Source organism: Helicoverpa armigera, chromosome 22 (assembly GCF_030705265.1).
Source record: "Helicoverpa armigera isolate CAAS_96S chromosome 22, ASM3070526v1, whole genome shotgun sequence".
In the NCBI taxonomy this organism is placed as follows: domain Eukaryota; kingdom Metazoa; phylum Arthropoda; class Insecta; order Lepidoptera; family Noctuidae; genus Helicoverpa; species Helicoverpa armigera.
In genome coordinates, this window is record NC_087141.1 from 1,132,315 (window position 1) to 1,157,546 (window position 25,232).

The following is a 25,232-nucleotide window of genomic DNA, read 5'->3' on the forward strand; positions in this document are numbered from 1 at the left end:
CTAGACAGACGTGTGTTGCTAGGGAGTTTGTTGCGTCATTTCTTTCCAGCTAAAGCACATAGTAAGTGGTGAACGGTGGGCGTTTTGGGGTCTTGTCTTTTTTGCCTATCAGCCTAATTTGAATAAACGTTTTTGAGTTTGAATAAACAGCTCGACAATCATTTTACCATTTATTGTAATCTGGTAGAAGCAGAAGGTTGTTGACCTGCAATTTTAACTGTGTGAGTTGAGGAGATTTTTTATGGGAATATGATATCCGGTTTCTATAATCAAGAAAAAACTTGTTCTACTTTGATTTATTAATGTAATATCCGCTATGTATATTCTGATAAAGTATTATTTGGCTTTATCAAGATCATTCAAACAAATAACACTTTTTGTTGTCTATACAATCCCAATTATATATAAGATCATTGCAGTTACAGTGCTTTCCAAATTATACCAGGATATTTTCAGGATACATATGTAGAAGGTGTTTTCATAGGTACTACAGCAACTCAGTTTGTTTAACCAATTGTAAAAATAAATATCAATATAATAAATATCTTAATAAAATGTTTATGAGAAACATTAGTAGACAAGAACTAAATTGATATTTTTTGTAATTGAATAATTTCTTTTCCTTTCAGGTATGTTTTATTGTGCTGTAAATGTTCACGGTCATTTTCAACTAAATATAAGTAACAAGTAAGTTTTAAACTGTTAAGCTCTCCAACTTCTTTAAGCTGTGCCCTATAGGGTCCATATTGTCTCTAGACTGTAAAATCTACCATCCGTAGTACATATTGCATGCTAATAAGGACTTGAGTATTGAGTAGCTATTTTTTAATATTAATTTGATATAATGCCTTGCAATGTAGAAACTAGTTGCTCTCAATTTTTTAAAGGTTTTGCTTCACTGTCCAACAAAGAAACAAAAAACTATGATATCACTTACAATAGTAGATAATAATTTCATCCATGTGCAATTTACTTGATTAACACCCAAGTTACGGTAATTTCAGAATTATTTACGGCCGTATAAAAAAAGACCCCTCAAATACCTACTTACCGTAGATCGTTCGTGGCACGTACATAACTTTATAATGTTGAAGTTAGCCATTTGTCTGTACGCATTTATCCGTACAGATATTGTCGAAAAAGTTTGCTTATCCGAAATTCGCTACTATAGACTTCACAATACTCGTATTACCCCCGTATTATGTATTGCCTGTATTTATATACAGAGTCAAACAAGAAAAAAGTCCAATATTTAATATTTTCTGCAGCTCATTCATGATTTTGTTGACACCAAATTAATATAAAATCACGAAGTCAGATTTTTTTTCTTTTTTTCTCGAAATAGCAACAAGGCAACACAGAATCAATTAACCAAATTGATAAATAGCAAAACAAAACAATAAACATGTTAGAGCGGCCATTGAAAAGAGCTTTCGATCCTACCGCCATTAATCTCACTTGAAACGTTACCACGGAATTAATTATCCCCTGACCATACGATTTAATGGGCTTCCTGAGGGACCCTGAGGTTTCCGATTAAATCACTACATCTCATTGGCCGATTTATAGTGGCCAGGGTGGCCAAGATTTAGAGCTGGATGAGGTCCGTTTGAGATGTGAAATATTCTTGTAGCTGACCCTGTGCTTAATAATTAAAGAAAATAGTTTAACGGTATCAGGTTCAAGTATTTTCTTGCGTTAGCAAAAATGTGTTTGTGGCCGGTTTCCATTTATACTTAAAAATGCAGTTCTTACTTAACCCGTTGTATGTCGGAGCGCAGATATGTATACGGGAGACAATTGATTTTCTATTGTTTTATAATTAGAAAGCGATATACTAGCGGTTGATCTAAATAGATTCTTATTTAAGAAGTAAAATAGTAAAACATTTTCTTTCCTTGATTTAATCTCAGAATTGTCCCAAAGCATGTCCCAGCACGCACATAGCTTAACCGTCATGGTCTTTCTAGGCGAATTTATTGTTTCGGATCCGGTCCTCCGGTCTGAGTAGCCCTTTGCCCGGCCCGATTGTTAATCTGAACTTAGGTGTACTTTTCACCTTCGCTGTTTCGGACCAAGTCGGCCTTAAATCGCCGAGAATGTTCACTTACGGGGTGGTCTCTTATACGCGGAAATATTTTTCTGAGAAATATTCAAAAAGGTATAATTTCGGAGAACTTTCATTTGGAAATGGTGCTGAATAGCATTTTTTGACGTTTTCTTGTATCATTCTTGATTCCGCGCAATTTGTTTACGTGAACCAACAAAAGAATAACGGTATTTATTCTCTGGCTTCTTACGCGCAAAAGTTTGAAAAGTATTATTTAAATTACAATACTCTCAACGAGTTGAGTTTCCTTTGTCAATTTCTGGAAAACGTGACTATGGGAAACCTCGTAACCATTTTTTCGCCGACCAATAGAAATGTCACGCACAATAGAGGTGGTCCTAAACTGGTCCACTTAAAGTCCAGACGGTATACATCGTGTAACATTTTAATTAAAACCAACTATAGTGACCCGCTTAGACCTTCGATTTAATCAGTTACTCAATAGGTAATTTCGGTGGCACTACACCTGGGCGGAACAATTAAGTTGACCCGCCTCCCATACATAAATGTGTAAAGCAAATATTGTCACAATTACGCGATAACATCAGCCTGTAAACACACGGACGAAGAGTGGTACCCTTCGGCGTATATCTAAAGGCTCCGGAGGCCCGTGTGGCAATTCTGATACAGGCTCATGTCTTGAGAATCAGCGACATCTAACTATCTTAGAGACGTTTCTAAAGCGAGGCGCCGTCTTGCAAATATATTGAATAGCTCTTGCCAAGAGACTTATGTAAAATTGACTATAAATGTTCCGTCTTGCTCTTCCCATCTATACCCGGAACCAAAGTTTATAGAGTTCCACATCTTTAGCAAAAATTAAAGTAGGGCTCTTCAACGTATGAACGGCTTTTCATAAGGCGTTCGTGACCACTTAATTACATATGAGTTACCATATACACTCACCAAGTCCTCCAAATAGACATGTTTCTCTTACCAAAAACGCTTACAGTGTACAACTTGAAGCTCGCACTCTAAGATATTTTCCTCCGTACCTTAAGATCGTTTTATTACCAACCCGGATGGACTTCTGGGATGGATGGTGGGGAATGTAAATTTACTGTACGGAACCGGACGCGAGGAGGTGAGCATCGGATTGTTTTGTTTTTGGTCGGGCCGCATTAAGGATGGCTGTTTGTTACACCGTCTTGTAACTAGCGATGAGACTGATTGTCTTTTGGCTGTAAATGCTGTATTTGGATATCTTGTTCTTTTTAATTTTAACCATCGGATGCTTGATATGATCAAGGAAAAATAGTTAAATCATTTAGAAAGTTCATTTTGGTATGATCTTGATGACTCACTAAAATCAGTCTTAAAAGAAACATTGAATTTTTAATGTTACTTTATGCTATTGCACCGAGTTACATTTATGATCGAAATAAAATAAAACTGTCTTTTAATTCGCTCGAAATCCATAAATTCTATCCTGAAATGAAAATGTAAGTTCGGTCTAACAGCAGTCCTCCACAAATTCTCACCACCATTTCAACGGACTTTAAACTCAAGTCCCTTTCAACAAGGTCCTTTATCCACCAGCAGATAAAGGCCAAGATTTGGGAGGTGAACTTAAGACAATCGCGTGTTCGGAGGCATTTCGCCGCGGCCTTTGTTTAGACGTGTTAGATCGATGTGCTTAATGTATGTGGATTGAACAGCGCGGGTTTAATTTGCCGCCTGTCCATTTGTTCCGATTGTGGCCTTATTTATTGTGTAGCAAGGATTGGTTTGTAATTAATGGTTTGTGTTGATTTTTGCATGCTCATGAATGCTTGTCGAACGCTTTCGTTGAGTCGATAAAGGGTTACAAATGAAATTCAAAAAGTGTTTGGGTATTAGTAACTACAAATATGGAGAAAAGTTATTAAGAATTGAATATTAATTTAAATTAATGTTTCTTTGGGACAGTTTCTCAATCAAGCAACCTATAAATACAATGAACCTGAAAGTTAAATGTGTAACACAAATTCTACTTAACAAACTCGGACCTCACAGTCCTAAAACTAATCAAACTAAGCCACACAAAATCTATTAAACATAACAGTATCGATAGTCTTGTCCGGATTACACTCGAGTTGCCGGCCCAAGGCACATCGGTTCTTTGTGTAAACCGATTGCTAAGGGCTGCCCCAAGGAGGTATCTTGGGACAGGTGTGTACTTGCAAGGATTTTAATTAATAATGTCTCGATAGTGTGTGGTGTTAGGTAGCTGATTTATCGAGGGTACAATAGAAGGGTGGAACAGTAAACTTTGTTTAGTCTTGGATTTATTTTGTGTGTGGAAGATCTCGGAAAAGATGGCATTTGGTGTTAGAGAGTTTGCTGCCAATGTTTATCTTATGTGTTGATTTGAATACAATAATGTATTACACAAAGTTGCACAAAGTTATTTAATTGCCCATATTGACGATATAGGAACAAAAATCTATTTCACTAACCCTATTACAAAAACCATTAGCATATTAAAATGGAATCGTCTGTCATCATAATGCGAAACCCTACACTTATAGCCATATAAGTTTCACTTAAACCATCGAAATATCGACACAATGGTCTTAATAACTCACCAGAAGATAAACAAGTCCCATAGAGACGATATATCTTGGGGCCCTTCGCTAACGAACATTCTGGAATTAACTGCACATTGCTGACGTCACAAGTTATTAGTTATATCTCATGTGTATTGTCTGATGTGCCAATAGTTGGATTAATTTGTACAGCCAGCGATATTTTGGGGGTTTCGGTTAGGGAAAGTTTCGCGATAAGCTGAGGTCAAAGTAACCGAGTAAGGAGATGAGCATGGTACAATTAGGTTTACTTACCGCAACTTACTGGCGTTGTAATTTATTGACTTAAACATATATATTGCTGTAGTTTGTCATGTTGGCTATTAAAATCTACAGAAAGTGTCGGTGTCGCCGTATTTCGTCTTTCTTAACCAATCTGTGGCACAAGTTCTTCAGAAAAAAATAGTAAAGCAAACAGATTTCTGGTGCTTCAAGACAGGAATTCAAGCCATACAACATTCTCCTTTCCTCACTAAATCTCTATCTAACATATTAATTACTAATAAAACTTTAAAACGTGCACACCCATGCGAGTGTCTCAAGGCTCCCTAAGACGGCTCACCGCCCACCTCCCACTTCCCCCCTACTCTATGTCCGTACATGGTTAGTGTGAATATGTAAGCCCACGGGTGTTCATTAACTCAACATGTTAAGCCGATGATCGTAGATAGTGTTTGTGGCCGCTCCATTGGGCCCGATTGAGAATTTAGAAAAGACGCTTGGGCGGATCGGACGATATTTAATTAATTAATTCTAATAGATATTAAATTGTATAAGGGTATTAAATATTTAAGGATTTTAATCTCGAAGATAGAGTTTAATTTTATCAATTGGAAAGTAATCGCCTTTAAATACAGATCTGATATTCAGATCCTGCCTTCTTGTTATTTCTTTGATGGATTCGTTGAATCAAAGTTATACCTAGCTTTTCTTATAAAAGACTTGAATAAAATAGACCAAAACGCAAACTCTAGACGTTGTCGCGTCCAAACAAACTGATCCGAACATTTAATTACGCCACACAAACTATAAATATTTATTTAAAATCCACCACAGTGGAGCGTAGCAGCGCGTTCACCTTGCCACTCGACATTTACACGAACAAATCTAAAATGGCGTCATGTAAAACGTACATCGCAGTAAGCACTTGAAACTCGTTCTTTTCCCGCCTCGGAGTGTCGTTGCCGACATTAAATCTTAATAAATCCCTTCATGCATCACGATGGCAGGTCCTTTGATTTTTCACTCGGCAAACCACGTCTGCGAGCTATCAAAGAAAATCACAACTCTTTTCAATGCGCGTCGATATAATGTTCACAAAGACCACCTTAATTGATCCCCCTGCGCCCCATTCCACTTGCTAAATATATGTATAAAACCGGTCAGGTGTGAGTTGGACGAACTTTGATGGTTCCAGGGCTATTGAGAAGGAAAAAACGACAGACCGAGGGTGGAATTGCTTCCGTTAATAACTGCACATTGTTGATTGCGTAATGGGACGTCTTTGTGTACCTCTAATTACTGAGTTCGGCATCGAACTGAAGAAACGAGAAAAAACAGTCTCAATATTTTAAACGTTTAGAACATGCATTGTTCTTCCAATTGAAATTTTAAATTACAGTATTGCCTAAATATGTTTGATCGGTAACACAAAAAAGAAACAAAAATCTCACCTATTCACGGTACCCAAAAAGTCAAGCCGAAGGGAGATGAAGAATGCACTGACGGCGCTCTCAATAGGGTGGACAGTGTACCTTCAATTTACTAATACAAATAAGCGCGACTGGGTCCTTTAGACCCCGACAACCGCTATAGGCGACGCTTTTAAAAGGACCTTGCCTATTGTGTTCAACCCTCAATCGTGGTCTCGATTATCGGAAAGAAAACACTCTCATCTATATTTTAAATAATGATCAGGGCACAAGAGACCCTTGGACGGGGGAAACAACGGTTGTGATGGATTGTGCGGGATACGGGCCAATAAAGCCTTTGTGTAGTTGTCGCCTTGTTCCTACAGTATGGGTTTGATGTTTGTGAATTATTGGAGGGAAATATTGTCACGACATGGGATATTATTTATTGGTTGGAGCTTGTTGAAAATAATTACTAAGCTTTTCAGATAGACCGTCGATATTAATGTGTCCTTATCAAGTGCCTCATTTGTTAATTGTAATGTCAGAAGACCATTTCTTTCACAACCGTGAATAGTAATTAAAAAGCGCACAATTAAGCCAAGAAAAAGAACATAATCCCAACAAACAGCAACAATCATCAGATAATCTTTCAAAAATTCTAAAAGCGTGCGAAACAAAACCGTCCGGGTAATGAACCCCCATACATCATTAACTGGTAGTGTAGGAGTGTCACACAAACAATCCCGCTCCAGTTTCGCGAAAGGGACTGCCTGATAGTACGCAGTAGTGGATTCGTTACAGCGAGAACTCTAGTGGAGACCATTGTGAGTCGAGCACGTCTGCGCCGTTGTGTCCGAGATGTGGATAATTGCCCCCGCTGCCTACGGTCGGAGGGAAAAAATCTGGATGCGATTGAGAATTTTTATTCTAATTTTTTTTTGTCGTAGGATTTTTTTGGAGATGTTGCAAAAATTCGAAGGGGTTGCCTTGTTGTTTTTGGACACATAAGTTGCAATTAATCACATGATGCTGATTAAATATGCTGTTATTTTTATGTGAAAAAGTGGGCTCCAAATGTATTTCCCATAATACTATCCTTAGCATATTTATGGGTGAGTATTTAATAAAACAACAATCTGATTTACGGACAGTCATTACCACTTTACGATATGCATTAACGTTTATACAACAGTAATTTATTCTCCAAAGGCCTTGAAGGTCATCTAACTTCAAGATACGGGAGGTCCCATTCATTAATTTTACGCCCTAACCCCTTCCAGAAGCATAAGGATCCCTTAATAAACCGCGACCGATGTCTCGCAGTGTTTATATGCATATAATAGCGTCCCAAATCTTCTTATTGTTCCCGAATATGGTTCGCAGCACCTCATGAACAGGTAATGACATTATTTATTGGCACTAAAGGAGCATCGAGGTTGAAGACAAAGAGTCCGAATAGTTCCCAGCTTCTTGTTATGATAGTTCCCAAACTATGTGAGTTATGACCACCTTCATTGATTCGACCCTCGTACGGAGCACATTCCAGAAATTATGCATCTCATCAAAAGAAACTTCACTTTATATACATTCTAGTTTGTTTTCGGAATGTCTTTGTTGGTATTTGGGGTGGCTTTGGTTTGTAACCTACTCCGTCTACCAGCCATACGTATACTTAAAGCATATTATTAGAGCATTAAAATGTAGGTATAATGAGAATTCCGCATGTGTGATGCAGCGTGTACAAAACTGTCTACTTCCTTTTGCACGATATAATGTTGCCTTTTCTTTATCGATCGGAAATCAAATAAAGGTGGACCCAAAATGATTATAAACCTAATAAAATCAAAGTGGGAGGAGCGGAGTGGCGTCGGGTTTGACGAGGGCCCACCATCTTGAAGTCAACAATGGTTTTCCGACTTGTTCTTTGCGTTGCACCGTTATTAAAATCTCGTGAAACAATCGACTCGAAAGCGCACTTCCGCGGGCTGTGTACAGACTTGTTGACAGGATCGGCAGGATTTCTAGTTAGGAAAGACTTATTTTAGATTCGCAATTAATTTTCTGTCGGTTTAAGCTGGTCTGGTCCTTTGCGGTGCAGTTGCAAGATGTTTTTAGTTGAAGAACAGGTTACTGAATTGCACGTAGGCAAACAAGATTTGTATAATTTTTGTATGATTTCACATTCGTATGATTTTAGTAAAATGTAAAGACTACACATTTCAAAAAGACTATTATTTTTTCATAAATAAAAATTAACCAAACTCCACACTCAAAAAAAAGTACACATCAAATTTTTTTTGATGATCAGTATTAAAATATGAACGAACACCAAATGCATGGAGTATTAATACCAGCTTCGCCGATGGTGACTCCGAACGGATCATTAAAGGATAATTATCATGCCACTTCACAGGAAACTGAAGGGTTCCCACTCGGAAATCTGATTCTTTCTCTATTTCTCCCCGCGAGGCGACTTTTTTCTCGGATAATGATTTTGGCAGCACTGCTTATAGGTGCTAAGACATAATTTTAAGTGAATGAAACAATTATAATAATCTGCTACATATTACCGAATATTTTTGAATTAATTTTAAAACCACATAACAAATTAATTCGGAGCTTTATTTGAAACCCAACAGCCAAGCCCCAATAAATATGAAATCCTAATAAAACATTGATGACGTAACACGACCATCTGACGCCCGATGCGTCGATCCTTCGGCATCCACAAAAGCCCTCGCCTTCGAAGGTCCGGCGCCGAAGCGATGCATCATTAATGAACCACCGGCCACATCTATTGTGCACTATTTAACAACTACACACCCCGACGGGGATTTCGTACCAAATTAAACTCGTCCAACAACGATTGTATAGAAAATAATACTGGGAAAACTCTTTGTGCGAGCACACGGGCGGACGGTGCAAATAAAACTATTGTTACAAGTAGTATTAATTAATGTGAATGGTAAATTAATCAGCAAGGTTTCGGCTTCAGGACCGATGTGGGTGGTTATTTGACTTGTCCGTATCGAAAGTGACCCGTGTGAGAAGGATTAAAGGGGTTTAACTGACGTTTATGGAGTTCCGTGTTTTGTTAATAAAATAGCTTACTTAAATGGATTCTAATCCTGGACTGTAGCAAGTCGTCTGTATCTGTATCTTCTAGATATTCCTTTTCATTCACCCACAATTTAAATATTAGCTTTGTTTATTTGTTTTGAATTTGCAAATTTTCAAAAAAGAAAAAGTCCGCTGTGGCAAAAAAGGGGATCCACACAGACAGTGTTTTCTTTGGCTACACCTCAACTTATCCCGAGGATATGTACTCGCAGCGAATAAACGAATGCGAATAAACGTAGCACCATGTTATCGTTGGATATTTCTCCATAATTAAAAGTAGGGAATTGCTCGCGACGCTCCCGAGTTGAAATCGGGAGATTTTAATTATGTTAGTGAACCGACGCTTTGTCCTCGCCGGGACTGCGATAGCTTTTTTGCGATACCCCCAGACTTTTTTCTGAGAAGTAAGCACTAACTAGAGATTTCACAAATAAAACATGAAGTAGTGAAAATGTTGAATGTAACAAAGTTAACGATTCGGCTTTGTGATTTTTGCTGTGATCCGAAAATAGTTTTTGGTCCTTTGCGACTGGATTAATGAGCATTGGTGAGATTTTCACGTAATTAAAAGTTATTATTATAATGTATTTGAAGATATAAAGTTTATTCTTGCTGCATGTTATAGACGATGAAAAAGTAAAAGATAAATTATCTCCTGACAAGTAGTAAGCAGGTAAGGACCAAGTACATACCTAGGACGATTAGAAACCGTATATTTTTCTTTTTTCCTGTTCAAAGATAATCGCAGCACTTTATTATAATATAACCTATAAAAATACATACATTGATCCGCGCGGCAATTATTTAAACAAACCTCCAGTCCCATGAGACCCAAAATAGTAGCACAATAACAGTTCTAAAACATAGTTGTTTCATTGTTCCACACGTTAACAAATAAACACCGTCTGATTTCAGTTTAGCAAACCGTACAAAAGTTGTAACAAAATCTCATTTCGCACGAACAAACATTTGAATTTAACATGAGTAACGTGTATTTGATCGTGAGACTTGTTAGTTTTCATTAACAATCACATGTACCGTTTACAGCATCAAACAAACAACGGATTTTGATTGTGAAACATTTCGTTCTATAATGTTGGTGAAAATTTTAGGCATGTCCCGGGCAGCATGTTTGCCATCGTCCAACCTCGGACCTCTCGCGCGTAAAATTACTATCAGCTACACCTTAGGTAAATATGTTGCCAAGAAATTCGCTTTGAACCCTTTCAGCCCTTTGTTGTTCAACTAAAACTATTCTCAGTTAATCCCTGGATAAACAGTGCTTGTTAATAAATTAACGCGTTATTAATATATGTTACTGTGACCCTATGGTTGGCAGGTGTCCCTTCAGGGTACGTTCTCTATTCTGTTTCATTTTACAACAAAGGTTGTGAGTTAAGAAACAGTAATTTCGGGTCAACTGTAAATATTGTAGCCATTCCGCTTTTTGTGTTGTTAATAAATTACGATATGGTTGGGTGACGTGTTTGCTTTGCTCTCATTATGTTGGTATATCTTTGTGAATTTCACTTGTTCAAAGACAAATCTGTTGGGGCTTTGAAAATATGGGCTTTCTTCAGACATGACTGTATCAGATTAAAAGTGGATTTAAAGTTATTATGCTTACGTCTATTTTTCCTTATCTTGTCTTCTACATATCTTCGGCTTCAAAATTATCATTTATTGGATTATGTAAACAACTGTATTTGCATGCAAACTTAGTATATTTGATGACAATCATGAGTCATAATCAGACATACTCATTGATTCCCAACTTATCTAGTAACTTTAATCTCAAACCAAAACAAATCATAGAAACGAAAAATTATTGTCCCAATAACAGCGCACCATAATTAACGACATCACAAACCTTCATATTGCATCTCGGAAAAATAATCCGCAAGATCCTTTCATCCTCAAATGTATCCTAAGCTAATAAATAGAAGGAGAAAAACTCGGTCAGGGGTGGTGAGGGGGTCTAAGTGAGTGCTTTACGTCATATCCGAAATCCCGGTAAAGTGAGTCCGGTAAAGCTTGGCGGTGTTCGATGGTCCGCTCCTCGCGATCTCTGTAATAGCAATAGCTTTGCGTTAAAGCTGCCCGGAGCGAAGTCTTTTTGTTTGGTGCAAGGATCGGCGAGTGTGGCTGCTTTCCTTTTTTGTGGGGTTATAATCTCCTTACTTAGCTTGTTGTAGGTATTGATGGGATGTATTAGTATCTCGACACTAATTTACCTTTAGCCTTTTCAATTTGAATAATTTAACAGGGAAAATAATACAAGATGTTCTTACTATTGACATATGTTGGAAATACGCTGAGCTCATTGAAAAGCAAGTTGACGTGATTCAACAATATTAAATTAACGTTTCCAGTATCACACGACCCAGGTATAATCGTTTTAATTTCCACAAAGTTAAGGAAATTATAGGAATAAAAATGTAATGTTGGATGTATGAAGACACTGTTGCAATATTAACGATGATCTTACGGCTGAAAATACATACTCATATTTTATTTCGATTACAACTTCATGTATTTCGTCGGTAACTTGTCCCAAATGGAGCGTGAACGTCCGCTTATCTCCTATATCTTACGTCACGGCGTTATATCGGCGTGGCTTAGCGCTTTTTCATCAATCCTGCTTTATTACGGCGGATTCGCTTTTGTCTACGGCCGGATGTCGGTCATTTAGCCTGACCGTGCCAGTCTCTATTACACCCATCCGATTTCATTCGTATCTGTCGTCCGGGACCGTCCGGAATCCGTCTTCGGACGTCATCTGCCGTTTACTTTGGACGAATTTCTTTTTTTTTCGTCTCTTTTTAAGGCACTTGATGTATAACCACCCGCCATTGTCAGTTTGTTTTCTGTTTGGCAATTTTTAACGGGATTAGACGCGCCGACCCCTGGTCTGATCACGTCTTTGCAGCTGCCCGTCTATTTATGAGGCAATATTTTAGGGAATATTGAGTAAAGTGGCCTTTAATCTACTAATATAATGGGGTTTAGCGGAAATATTACCACGCGTTCAATTGTGTTTCAGTTTCCTATTGTTGTGACCGAATCTTGTGTTAGTGGTCGTCTTGAGATTATTGTCAACTCAGGGGAAACGCTGGCTATTGATTTATAAATATGAATTGTTTTTCCACGAAAAAAATCATTGTCAAAACGTGATGAACATGGAAACATGTTACCTTATTTTTACTATTAGTCACGTTCCGTCTAAAAAGTTCTTATCGATATATGATTATTTATTTATCCAGACGTAGTTTTCCCTAAAAAATAATAAACGCAATTCTCAACCTGATTTGATCCTCCTCCAAACAGTTCATCCCAAAAATATTGATCAGCTTTTCCCAAACAAAAAAATACACACGCGAACCAGTCTACTATAGTCACCCCGATAGCAATCCCTGGCAGAGTTCCCAATGAAATGGGATTAAATCATGCGACATTAGCGTTGCCTCGTCCACAGCACTAAATAATCTTCCTTTTATTAAAGTCGAGATAAATGATTATACAGTCGACTGTCCCTTGTTTGTCCCTGTGTGTCGTAAATGGGAAAGTGGAATTTTTCTCAGGAATTAGGGGGTGTATTTCGTGTCGATCTCGCAAGAAAAGAATGTCACGAAGGGAAATTCTGGCGTCTGAAGTACTAAATTGGTCTTGTAATTGATGTCTATTGAGATTGTCCCTATTTCTAATATTGAGAATTCCTGTTTGTTTAGTCAGGATAACAAGAGATTCCTTTATCCTCTTACTCAGATTGGTCCTTTAAGACGCGGTCAATAACTTCATTATCATTGTTCTTCATAAGATGTCCGGTTATTATCTAAGTTTATTTCCTGCATCGCGTGCCCATTGTCCATTATATCGGTGACACGGCTTTAGTTTTGAGTAATTGTGTCCCGGACAGGGTAAGACGAAGATCACGTAATATATGGTCCCGGGTGATACTTTCCATTCATTGTTCTATCATTTATCATGCGTTCAATATTTACTTGTGTCTTTAGGTATGTTTTTGTTTGTTGTTGTCGTTTCTTCTACTTTTAGGAGTTTTGTTTTTACTGTCTTTGATTAACGTGGTAGATCTTTTTAATTATGGCAAATAATTTAAATGACAAAAATAGTGTTGAGATTTTTGTGCCATATAATATGTAAGACACGTTACGTTTCTTAATTGATGATATAATCGTAAAATACAAAATCTTTGCAAGCACTTACAATCCTACATTTCTCAAAGTGAAATGAAATTATTGCTACGCGACGTTATAAAACTACTGGGTCGGAAATAACCATCAAGGCACAAGTTACATACGTGTTTCATTTAAATATGTAACCTGGAGCTGAGTTACATACCTGAAAATATACTGATTCATTCTGAAAACATTCAAGATTTTTGTACCATTTTAGTTATTTTTCATAGAGATTAAGAAAACTGTAATAAATGACTAAAGTGTACGATATGCCTACTTTGTAACAATGACAATGTTATTTTCCGCAATACTACCTACGGGGCGTTATCAATAGTAATCGAATGTGTCGTCTGCACCACTAATGGTATTAGCTTTATTAATCATTTGCCATTCGCTCCTCGTACTGCCTGTGGGCTGTGGTACTCAAACTTTTGGGCACCGTAGCCTCCCGGCACGTCTCCAACATTCTGCGTATTTGAGGCTAAGGATCTGTTAACAGTTATTAGGATTATAGTCAGAATATTTTTCGAGTGTTGTGCTTTTTTTTGCTATTAATGAAATTATTGGAAATATCTACGGCACAAAGTACAATGACAACCGGTGCTTCAGTGGGAGTAATTGATTTCTCAAAAATATGACACTTACTTGTTTTGGTAGATACTTGGTAAAATTATAATTTCACTTCTCCCAACACCAAAACCTAAAACCCAATAAAGTCCGAAAGTAGTTTTTTCAAAATCTATTCTATTCTATGTATCTATAGAGCTAAGAAAACTTTGAGAAACATTATTCCATGTCGCGTATTGTCACCTACTTGCGGGCAGGAAAAGATATTTGATTAGCGTCCTCTGTCCGCGTCCCCACGGACCTCGGACATATGTTATTTATCTAGATGTGACCTCCTGCGTGGCTTATCAAGAAATATCGGTTCCTTAGGTGCGCAATTTATATAGGGAGTACAGAAATTGCTGGTCCCTCCATGTTTGTTGTGATGTTTTTGTTTCTATGTGTTCGTTTTATTTGAAGAGATGATGTGACCTATAATTAAACTTTTTGACTCGTCATAAGAAAGGTATATAAGCAAATTATTATTCATCGTCATCATGTCAGCTTATTGCCGTCCACTGATGAACTTAGACCTCCAAACTTAGGCTTCTTCAAATTATCGGGCCACCGAGCATTTGTTTAATAGTTATCCAATTATTAAACTTTTAAAAGTGCAGGCAACGTTATAGAAATAAAACCCTAAAAATAGCTGGATGTCTCCAAAGGCCACATTTTGAACACATTATTGATCTAAAAATTACAATGTATGTTGAGTCAGGTTATCATTCACTTAATACTCATCTAGATTATTTAATTCTTCACGCCCCCTGTAACTAATACTCCCGTAGCCGTGTGTCCAGGGAAATATGTTTAAATAATTCGATACACGTCCATTTGGGGGAGCGCTGTCATCGAGCGTGAATGATACTATTGGTATTATCTAGGTGTCATAAAAAGAAGGAAATAGATTTTTTCTAAGTAAATATGGCCTTAGTTTTTTGGGGTAGCGTAAAGAATCATGTTTAATGGTTACAGAGTAACGTAAAGTATACCTCATTCTTATTTTTAATGAAAGAAACTATATATTTGTATGGTACAAATTTTATGCGATGGAAGAGGCTTCTACCTAGTTAGATTGGCACTGGCTTATGATGATAATTACATTTTAGTTAGTCCTTTCTTTGCAACAGTTTTTAACGCAAGGATACTTTAAATTAGTCTTAAGTACAGCTTTTTAAAAAGCAGTGAATAATGCAGTAATAAATAGTGTACCTACACTGACATGTCAACGATTATGACACTTTATACAAAATTATCAATTTGTTAATACATTTGTGAACACAAACCCATAAAACAAACATTATCTTCATTTCCATTGACATACAATTCAATTACTTACTAATAACTAATATTCATAAAAGAAATCGCATGACGATCGCCGATCGTATCGCATTCGTCACTGTTATTTAACATAATTATAGGCTACGCTCTTATTGATTGAGGAGTTAAATTATGCGTGTTTACGTGGTACGTTCATTAGGCTGGTTTTCCACCAGAGATGTGCTAGGATGCGTTGCAAAAAATGAGTTTTTCAAGAAGCAATAGAATCAGTTCATTTACCTAGCCTCGCTCAGCAGAGCCCAAAGACACCCACTCATTTTCACAGAACAGCTAGACATCCTCCCACGACACATTTACCTTGCACATCTCTGCTGAAAAACCAGCCCTAGTTTGTTTGACAAAATTATTGGTTTAGTGTGTAGCTAATAAAATAAAGCTAAAAAAGCTGTATTAGTAGCATCCTTACTAAAATTAGAAAATGTCTTTGTTTCGCTTTCACACCAAAACAGCTTTTTGAGATGAAATTGAAGATATTCTTAAATTGGCAGTTTTTTAAAGTACACAGCAACAATAACTAATATTCGTGAAAGAAATCCCATGACGATCGCCGATCGTATCGCATTCGTCACCGTTATTAATTGTCTATTACATAATTATAGGCTGCGCCCTTATCGATAGGGAAGTTAAATTATATATTATGTGTTAAATTAAAGTTAGCTTGGTTTCTTTACTTTGTTTGTTGGTTTGATAAAATTATTGGTTCAGTATGAAGGTGATAAAATAAAGCTCGAAAAAGTGACTAGTAGCATTCTTACTAATATTATAAAATTGGTTACTGTTCCTTTCTGTCAAAACAGCTGAAATGATTGAGATAAAATCGGGAGATAGGTGGCTGGATAAAGTTCTTAAGTTGACAGTATATTTAAGTACACAATAGTAAACAATATTCATAAAACACTGAAATCCCATGACGCTTACCGATCGTATCGCATTCGTCACCATTATTAATGGAGTCTATTACATAATTATAGGCTGCACCCTTATCGATAGGAAAGTTCAATTATATATGTGTTAAATTAAGGTTATACTAAGTGATAATTTACGTTGGTTTCTTTAGTTTGTTTGTTGGTTTGATAAAAATATTGGTTTAGTATGAAGGTGATAAAATAAAGCTCGAAAAAGTGACTAGTAGCATCTTTACTAATATTATAAAATTAGTTACTGTTGCTTTCTGTCAAAACAGCTGAACTGATTGAGGTAAAATCGAGAGATAGGTGGCTGGATACATTAAAGTTCTTAAGTTGACAGTATATTTAAGTACACAATAGTAAACAATATTCATAAAAGACCGAAATCCCATGACGATCGGCGATCGTATCGTATTCGTCACTGTTATTAATTGTCTATTACATAATTATAGGCTGCGCCCTTATCGATAGGGAAGTTAAATTACATGTGTATCTAAGTGATGATTTGGGTATGCGCTTTTGTTTGTTTGTTGATTTAATAAAATTATAGGTTTGGTTTGCCCTTTGATAGGCAATAATAGAAATTGTAATGTGTCCAGCTTTTCTTATAAATGTCGAAAAAGTTAGTTTGTTACGCTTTCACGCCATAACGACCGAACCGATTACGGTGAAATTGGGAAATGTGTTATCCTGTATACAGGGTACACAGGGACTGCAGGTCATGCAGATAGAAAAAAACACTTTACTGAATCATTCTTTGTGAATTTCTGGAATATTGTTTGTTCATATAAAAAACTATTAATGTGAACTACTTATAGTCTAACCAATTCTAGAGCAACACTATTTCACAAAGGGACTATTTATAACATAGTTTGATTAATAGACACCATAGTATCGCTATTAGATAATGTCTGGGTGCACCCTAATCGATGCATGGGTGAACATAAAGGCGTGCCCTGAAATATGGATGTCGTTAAGCAAATTATTATTATTTGCATTTTATGTCAGCCTAGTAATTATTGCTTTTATTGTAATAATTCCAAGAATTTTCACGCACGATAAAAAAAATACATCAAAATGTGTCACCGAGAGTCCTATAATCATCAGACTAAATGTAACTACTGAATCACTTTGTTTATTGATGAAAATCGTATAGAAATCTTTTCCGTAATGATTGAATTTATCGCGGAACAAACACCCGTCAGAAGACAGATTTTGTTCTTCATTTGAATACCCATGAATCACTCTCATTTATTGGTGAAAATTACATAGAAAACTGTTCGGGTAAACTTTATAGGGTACAAACACACCCGATTGAAGACTGTCCTATGTAGTCATAGTGTTTGGCGACCAAATTATTTTGCCGTATACTTATGAGTACCTACATTAACAGTAAGTATATTGAACACTTTTCCTTAAACCCCGAGTAAAACCGCTCTACAAACTCAGTATAAACCCAACCACTTAGCCAGTTCAATACAGGCCATTTAATTAGAAAGCGAGCCATCATTTACTATGATATGACGCGTTTGACGGCAAGGCGTGCCATTGGCGATAGTCAGTAATTAGCGATGGCTTTACACTGCCCGACTGACTAATTGACCCCCGTAACGATGTTTACTGAATTTTTGATCTGAATTGAGGAGTGGTTATTGAATGGTGTTTGTCATTAGCGACGCTTTGGCTGTTCGCTCACGTCCGAAAATCGACTGACTTTTTGTAGGAGAAAATAGAACACAATGATAACAATAGTGCAACACACACGTTCTACAAAAAGTCGATCAGAAAATCATAATTACAACGTCCTGTTTTGTTCATTTCTGTTGATCCGAATGATTTTGGTTCCGCTTTCATGGTAAAATGACTGAACTAATTTATAAAGATACAAAAGCCCTTTTGTATATACGTGATTTTTAACTGGATGCAAAAAGTACGAATTGTGAATACATAGGAACATTTACGATAGTCAGTAATTAGCGATGGCTTTACACTGCCCGACTGACTAATTGACCCCCGTAACGATGTTTACTGAATTTTTTATCTGAATTAAGGAGCGTTTATTGAATGGTGTTTGTCATTAGTGATGTTTTTGGGGTATGTTATTAAAAAAGTTAAAGATTGTTTTACGATTCCGTTTTGTTGGTGAATGAAAAGTTCCCATTAAATGACTTTTGATTTCTAGTTCCACTTTCACCATAAAATAACTGAGCCAATTTAGAATGGTACAAAACGGCACTAGACATAATATTTTTACAACAAACAGTAATTTACTTAGTCAATTTAAACAAGGACAGATACGGCTATGTGCGAGTAAAAATTGCCAATACATAGAACTTATTACAATCACTGAATAAACATATTTCCATAACGCGATTGTAGTTACATGAGCCCTTCAACTTAACTATAGCTAAGTTAATCAAAAATCCTTTCACCAGATAACCATATTCATGAAACAATCGCATTACCGGAACTAAAAGCAAGACATAACAGTTATAACTAATTATGATTATTACAGCAAAAAACTGCATGCTACACACACATCGCACATGATTCCGTTGCATATTAGATTTAATGGCGCGCTCCGAATGTTTTAATCACAATTTAAGGGGGGTTCTCACTGTGCGAGTGAGTGTGTATTTTTGTTAGATACCGAATCCTCTCTGGGTAAAAAAGAGCTTGTGTTACTGGCAAATATGACTAATTTAGAGCAGTAGGTATTTGACGTTGCGGGACTGTCCGAAAGAATTGCCGCGTCCCTAGGCCACCAATGGCACCAGAGGAAACAAGGGTTTAATCAGTGAGATTACCTGTCTCAAAAAAGGCAGTAGGTGCTCGACAGCCAAGCAAGAAAGAAAAATAAGTTTAAATCGACATTTATTTTAGAGTATTTATCCTACTATATCGAGACTATAATATACTCGAGATCACAGATTGTCTAAAGTTTAGATTGATTGACAGCTCATGTATCCTTTAAGATTCAGGTGTAATTAGTTATTGTCTAACTACTCTCCTTTTCGCGCAATTGCAAACCCTGCAGCCCTTTCCTACCATGCATCACTGAATGCGAATATTTCATTAATATAGCACAGTGATATTTTTATAACAAAAATAAAGTTCGCAGTATCAAGACCACACCTTAATCAGCGCTCACAGAGCAGGCAGGAGCTCGCTCAAAGCGAATAAAGATATCTATATTCATTAAAATTTAAAACGCGACCGGGTTGTAAGATTCAAAAGGAGGGTGTTGAGGATGCGTGCACACCCTGTATGTAGTTCACATGGGATGCTAATTTATAATATGTGGCTGAAAAATATATTTAAGTTCGGAAATTAATGGGACCTAGCTAATATGGCTAGTAAATGTGGTTAATAAGGAACATGTAGTACATGAGTGTATTTATGAACTTCAGTTTATGGAAGGCATTACCTGGTGTTCCAAAGGGTCATGCTTAGGATGAAGCGTCTGACCAAACTGTTCGATTTTATTTAAATAAACATTGCAAAAGTTCTTTAATTAAAAACCCATTTGAAGCAGACCTCTCAGACCCTATTTAGAGCTCAAAGAAAATTGGTATCGACTTCCAATAATAAAATACCCACTATCCAATTCGGCAGCTTAAATTCAGAGAGCCGCCCCGCAAACCGGCGGCAATAACAATTACGATTCGGAATCACGCAGCCGTCATTACGCGAACATTTTATCTTAAGAAAACGCAACGCCTCCCAAACCCTTTAACGTCTAATCGTGAATTATATACGGTAATAAAATTCTTTAATCAAAGAAAACAACCGAGCGCCCATTAAGGCGTGAACACGTCGCCACCTCGAGTCGTTACAGCGAATATTTACATACATGTGTCATTACCTTACACCACCCACCCCCACCATAATTAAGAGTATAACGGAATCTTAGCGTCTTATTACGCGAACGTAACGATATCCTTTCAGAAAATTGTAACTGTGTCGTTATAACCCCCCACCTTTCCCCTTTTTAAATGATCGCCTCCGTTTGCCACTCAAAAGTTGCGAATATCCGCACGGGGAAGCTAAGAGCACACACGAAACTTAAATGTGAAATATCCTCTAATGAATCAGACAATATTTTAAGGTGTGGGAGGCAATAAAAACACCCTGCCACCCGCTAATGTACACCAACACTTTGTCTCAGTTTAGGGATGGGGTGATTTGGGTAAATAAGTGTCGATGTGGACACCAGATAGCGCTGGTGCGACGCTTTGTATCGATAGTCGGATTAATTTTAATGTTTGTTCGTAAATATTGTATCTTGTTGTTCCTGAAATTATTCGTTGTGGTAATTTTAATTCAATTACATAGATTATTTGTATTTCGTTTTTTTATCAACTTTTTAGGTCATCCTAATCGTCACTAATTGCATACATAATGTTTGACACATAGAAGTTTCGAAGACTTGAATTTTCATTTAATTTTCTTTCACCTATTCCATATAAAAAATATCTATAAACCTTAAACTCGTTATTCCACAACTATTTTAGCAATTCATAAATAAAAATTACCCTACTATAAAATTTTATGGTCAATAAAAACTATCGACTAGCTTACATCACTAATGTTTCGGTCATACTCGGTTTTTGCTACAACGGGGGCGAAATTATGTCAAGATGCCGATGGTGTAACGTCGTCAAACACAATACTGTTCCAACTAAGACACACAGATTTCTGTGTCTTGTATTACTATCCTACTGTAACATATAACATCCTGAATGCGAATGTTAAAATTGTATGTGTGACCAGTTAGTCTTCTTTCACGTATAAACTACTGACACTTGGCAGTAATACAGCTTACAGATCAGAATAACATATGACTTATTTTTATCTGAGTGCTAGAAGTAGGAACGGGTAAAATTGGTGACTTTTGTTTAAAAGTTCCATCTTTCAATTATACGTAGATAAATTTAGAAAAAATATATTTGATACGTTTATCGCATATTCCTTGTACCTTATTTTAGCTCTGAAAATATGCCTGAACCTATGTAAAGATCTATGAAAACCGGAAACTCTTGTAAAAAGTGACCGTTCCTCATTATCCATTGTCCTTTTTAAAACATGTGCAAAATCATCAGTAGAAAAAAATCTTGGTTGGTGGAAGGAGCAGTTCCTACGATGGTCATAAAAGCCATGGCACCATGAGCACAGCGTGGCATCGTATATAACATACGGGATCCCGGGAGGGCGTTTTGTGGCTACACTTGCTCCTGACTTAGGCCTACAAGTGTTTCAATGGAACTTTGTTTCATTAATACTTGTGTGCTTCACTGGTTTTGAATTTGACGAGCTTATATTTTGAAGTTACTCACACACACAGTACATACAGTTTTACTCACATCCCGTAGGCACTACATCGCGCATCCGGATAAAAGTAGCCTTCGCTAATAACTGGGCTATCTAACAACGAAAATATTTTCGTACTCAGTCCAGTAGCCTCTGAGATTATCATAGAGGAATGGCATAAGTATCTTGTGATAAGGAGAAATCTATAGGTAACCTTGTCCACCTAAAGCTCAAATCTTCTTGTTACTTATACATATTATTTTAGTCTATTACACGTACCTACATACATTTGAATGCTTCTCGGAACGGGAGTAGACGCGTACTCTAGTTTTACACATGGGCTATACATAAATAGCTACTGAATCGATGTTCTTCTGTACAAACTTCTTTCATATTCCTTCCCTTTTGTTCAATAGCTTCTTGAACCAGCCACCCGTATGTCTCAAACAAACAACATCCAACATTTTGAGACGAGATGATTTATTGATTCGAGCGACCACCCGGGATCGCGGAGTTTGCTATTACGTTCCGTTTCATTATCATCCGCACTAATTGGGTTTGGGAATATGTGCGTGAACACTGTCTGTGTACATGTGGTGTAGTTTTTTGGTTTGAATTTGTAAATAGTGTGTGACGTATTACAGAATATGTCACGCTATAGATTGGTTCTTGCTTGCTTTGATATTTCAGACTGTCTACTGAAAAATTGCCAACCTTTTGCATAGAGAAGAATTGACCGTTGATCACCACACTCGCTCAATGCAAACTTTACATTTTATATATCTCGAGGCAACCTGGACTAGGTTGCCTCGAGATGTTTTCCTTCACCTGCCTGTCGATGATATGCTTAGAAAGTAGTTAATCCGAAAACACACTCTTTGAAAATTTTAAATCTTATGTGACGGCCTTATTAACCTAACCTATATAACATTTGTCAATAGCTTTTGTTAGGTATTCATTTTGACGGGCTAACATGCAAAGTTACTGATGATAGACTGTCAAAAGCCTGCCTAAAAATCTCAAAAACCCCAACCAAAAATACTAATGAACAGTGTAAAGTGAATGTAGTACGATCAAAGATACCAATTAGGCAGGTGGGAGAGGCGATATGACGCGATCGCGGTCGCTTTTTAACGCGCGCTTACCGCGGATCGTAAAGTACGTTAAGTGTTGTGTGGGGCCAGTGAGTTGGAGGGGCTGGAATGTGACTTAGTTGCTGTCTTTTGTTACAAAGATTTTTTACTCCTTTTATGTAAAGAATAAATTTTTAATCTGAAGGCGCCAGAACTTCACTGTTGGGAAACTACTCTTTCCTCGAGCAACGTAAGCTGGCTAAAGGACAATGGGCGATTCCGGTCCAAATGTCCACCACGAACGAGACCTATATGGCTAGATAGCCCGTTAAATGTAGAACATTTTTTGTTATGAAAGTAAAAAAAATATAATGCCAGAAAAAAGTTATAGCAAAATTAAATACAACATTTTACAGATTTTTTCAATATCATTTTTTCAATAACTTTTCGTGATGTTCGATTTTCGTACTTTCTGTAACTTCTGACAAAATAATTGTTCATTATTAGAGAGAAGACACCACCAGTTACAGCTGGAACCAGGAACCGCTGAGTATATTCAAGCACTTCTGGCGCCTCAATTGGTTAGTGATTAGTTAGTGATTCGTAAGGTGTCTACACACCAAAGCCGCTGATGCCGGCGGCACAGCCCGGCGGCCCAACCCGCCGGCCGTATTTTGTACAATCATGCCGCCGGCTTTCATAGAGTATTTGAGAATTACTAGAACACCACATGCCGCGGCAGTCATGCCGCCGGGCTGTGCCGCCGGGTCAGCGGCTTTGGTGTGTAGACCCCTTTACATCCATCGGGCAAAAATATGGGCTGTTTATATGCAAATGTGTCTTACTCATCTTAGTTTTAAATAAAGTGCGGAAATGGAAGTGGAATAAAATAAAAAATTATAATGATAACATACAAAAACTACCGAAAATTAAGAATACATTTTTGGCTATAACTTTTTTTTGGCATTGTTTTTTTTTTACTTTCTTAGTAAAAGTTACTCTAAACTAAGTGGACTATTTAATTATATAGGTCTCGTTCGTGGTGGACATTTGGACCAGACTTCATACATTCTTGCCCAATCTCCTTTGGTCTAGAGGTCTTGAAACCGCGAGAAACCGCTAGATGCTTAAACAAAAGAATAGCTTAACTCAGTCGTATAAGCGCAGAAAATACATTTTACATATCATCGCCTATCCTTGAGCATGAGGAATTTCGATTTTGTAGCTTGACGTAACCTTTTGGACCACCCTGTTTATAAAAAAAAAACTTATTTTCAGACGCCAAGGCCTATAAAATGTTAGTAACAAAAACAACTTAACCTATGTTAGATAATTCAGTCTATCCATGTACCCCATCGCTTATTTGAAAAAGTGGTCTCCATTTGACTGAAACAAGCACAGCTCGCTGTTTTCACGGCCTCATATCGCCCTTCGCACTTCAGGTACCTCATTAGACTCGACAAAAGTATCAGATCAAAGCATAGTTTTTGTATGTGCATGTTTGATTTCACACAGTTATTGCTAGGTGATTAAAATCATTCGAGGGCGCAATCGTTTTCACCCTTGTGTAAAGAGCGGATTTTTAAATGGTACTTACTAAAGAGCTTGTCTGCGTTTACCTATTTGAAATTTTTGATTAGCAAAACGAGTAAAACGAGTAAACGAGTTTTTGCCAAAACGAGTATTTTCAATTTTTTTGCTATTCCTGTATTTTTTTCTACTGATCCAATCTTTTACGCATGAAACCATTGTTGAATGATTGAAAAAATTAATGATTTCTAAGGATGATTCCCAGAAGTTCTACGACATATAGATGCCTTGCCATCCTCCATATACCACTAAACGAATTCCCCCGGCATACCTATTGTCAGTCACTTCCATCAGCCAAAATCTAAAACCAAAAGCACTTTAAGGGGGTTACACATTATTAGCGCGTCGGAATTTATCGAGCAATATCAGCTAAGTAACAGCGCACAAAATGCCCAATTAAAATATTAATTACACTGAGTTGTGACACTTTGGTGGTCTGGTCGCCTCCTTACGCTTAATAGCGGGGGTGTACGCTTCAACTTTAAGCTTTTATGTACTTATCGCCCCCGAATATTTTCCGCGAATTTTCGCGAAATATGTTATAGGTGTTTTTCTTAGTTTTCAGTGTGTTAGCAATTAGTTTGAGGAAGTTTGAGTGTTGGGGTTACTTTTAAAGTTTTAGGTCGTGAAGTGAGTTTTGTGGCACGTGTGACCGTGTTAGTAATATGTACTTTCAAGATGTGTCGTTAAATACATTGTTAGGTTCTAGGCATACATTTTATGTTTTTTTTGAAAGAAGGGGCACATGAACTGTCTTATGAACGTATCAAAAGACCA

At 37.0% G+C, this 25,232-nt stretch overlaps 1 protein-coding gene across 1 annotated transcript in view; it reads left to right on the forward strand.

Annotated features, from left to right (window-relative positions):
- Positions 1 to 25,232, forward strand: part of LOC110371739 (nucleoporin 88) — an 84,132-nt gene that overhangs the window by 1,269 nt on the left and 57,631 nt on the right. The gene's annotated exons all lie outside the window — the stretch shown is intronic.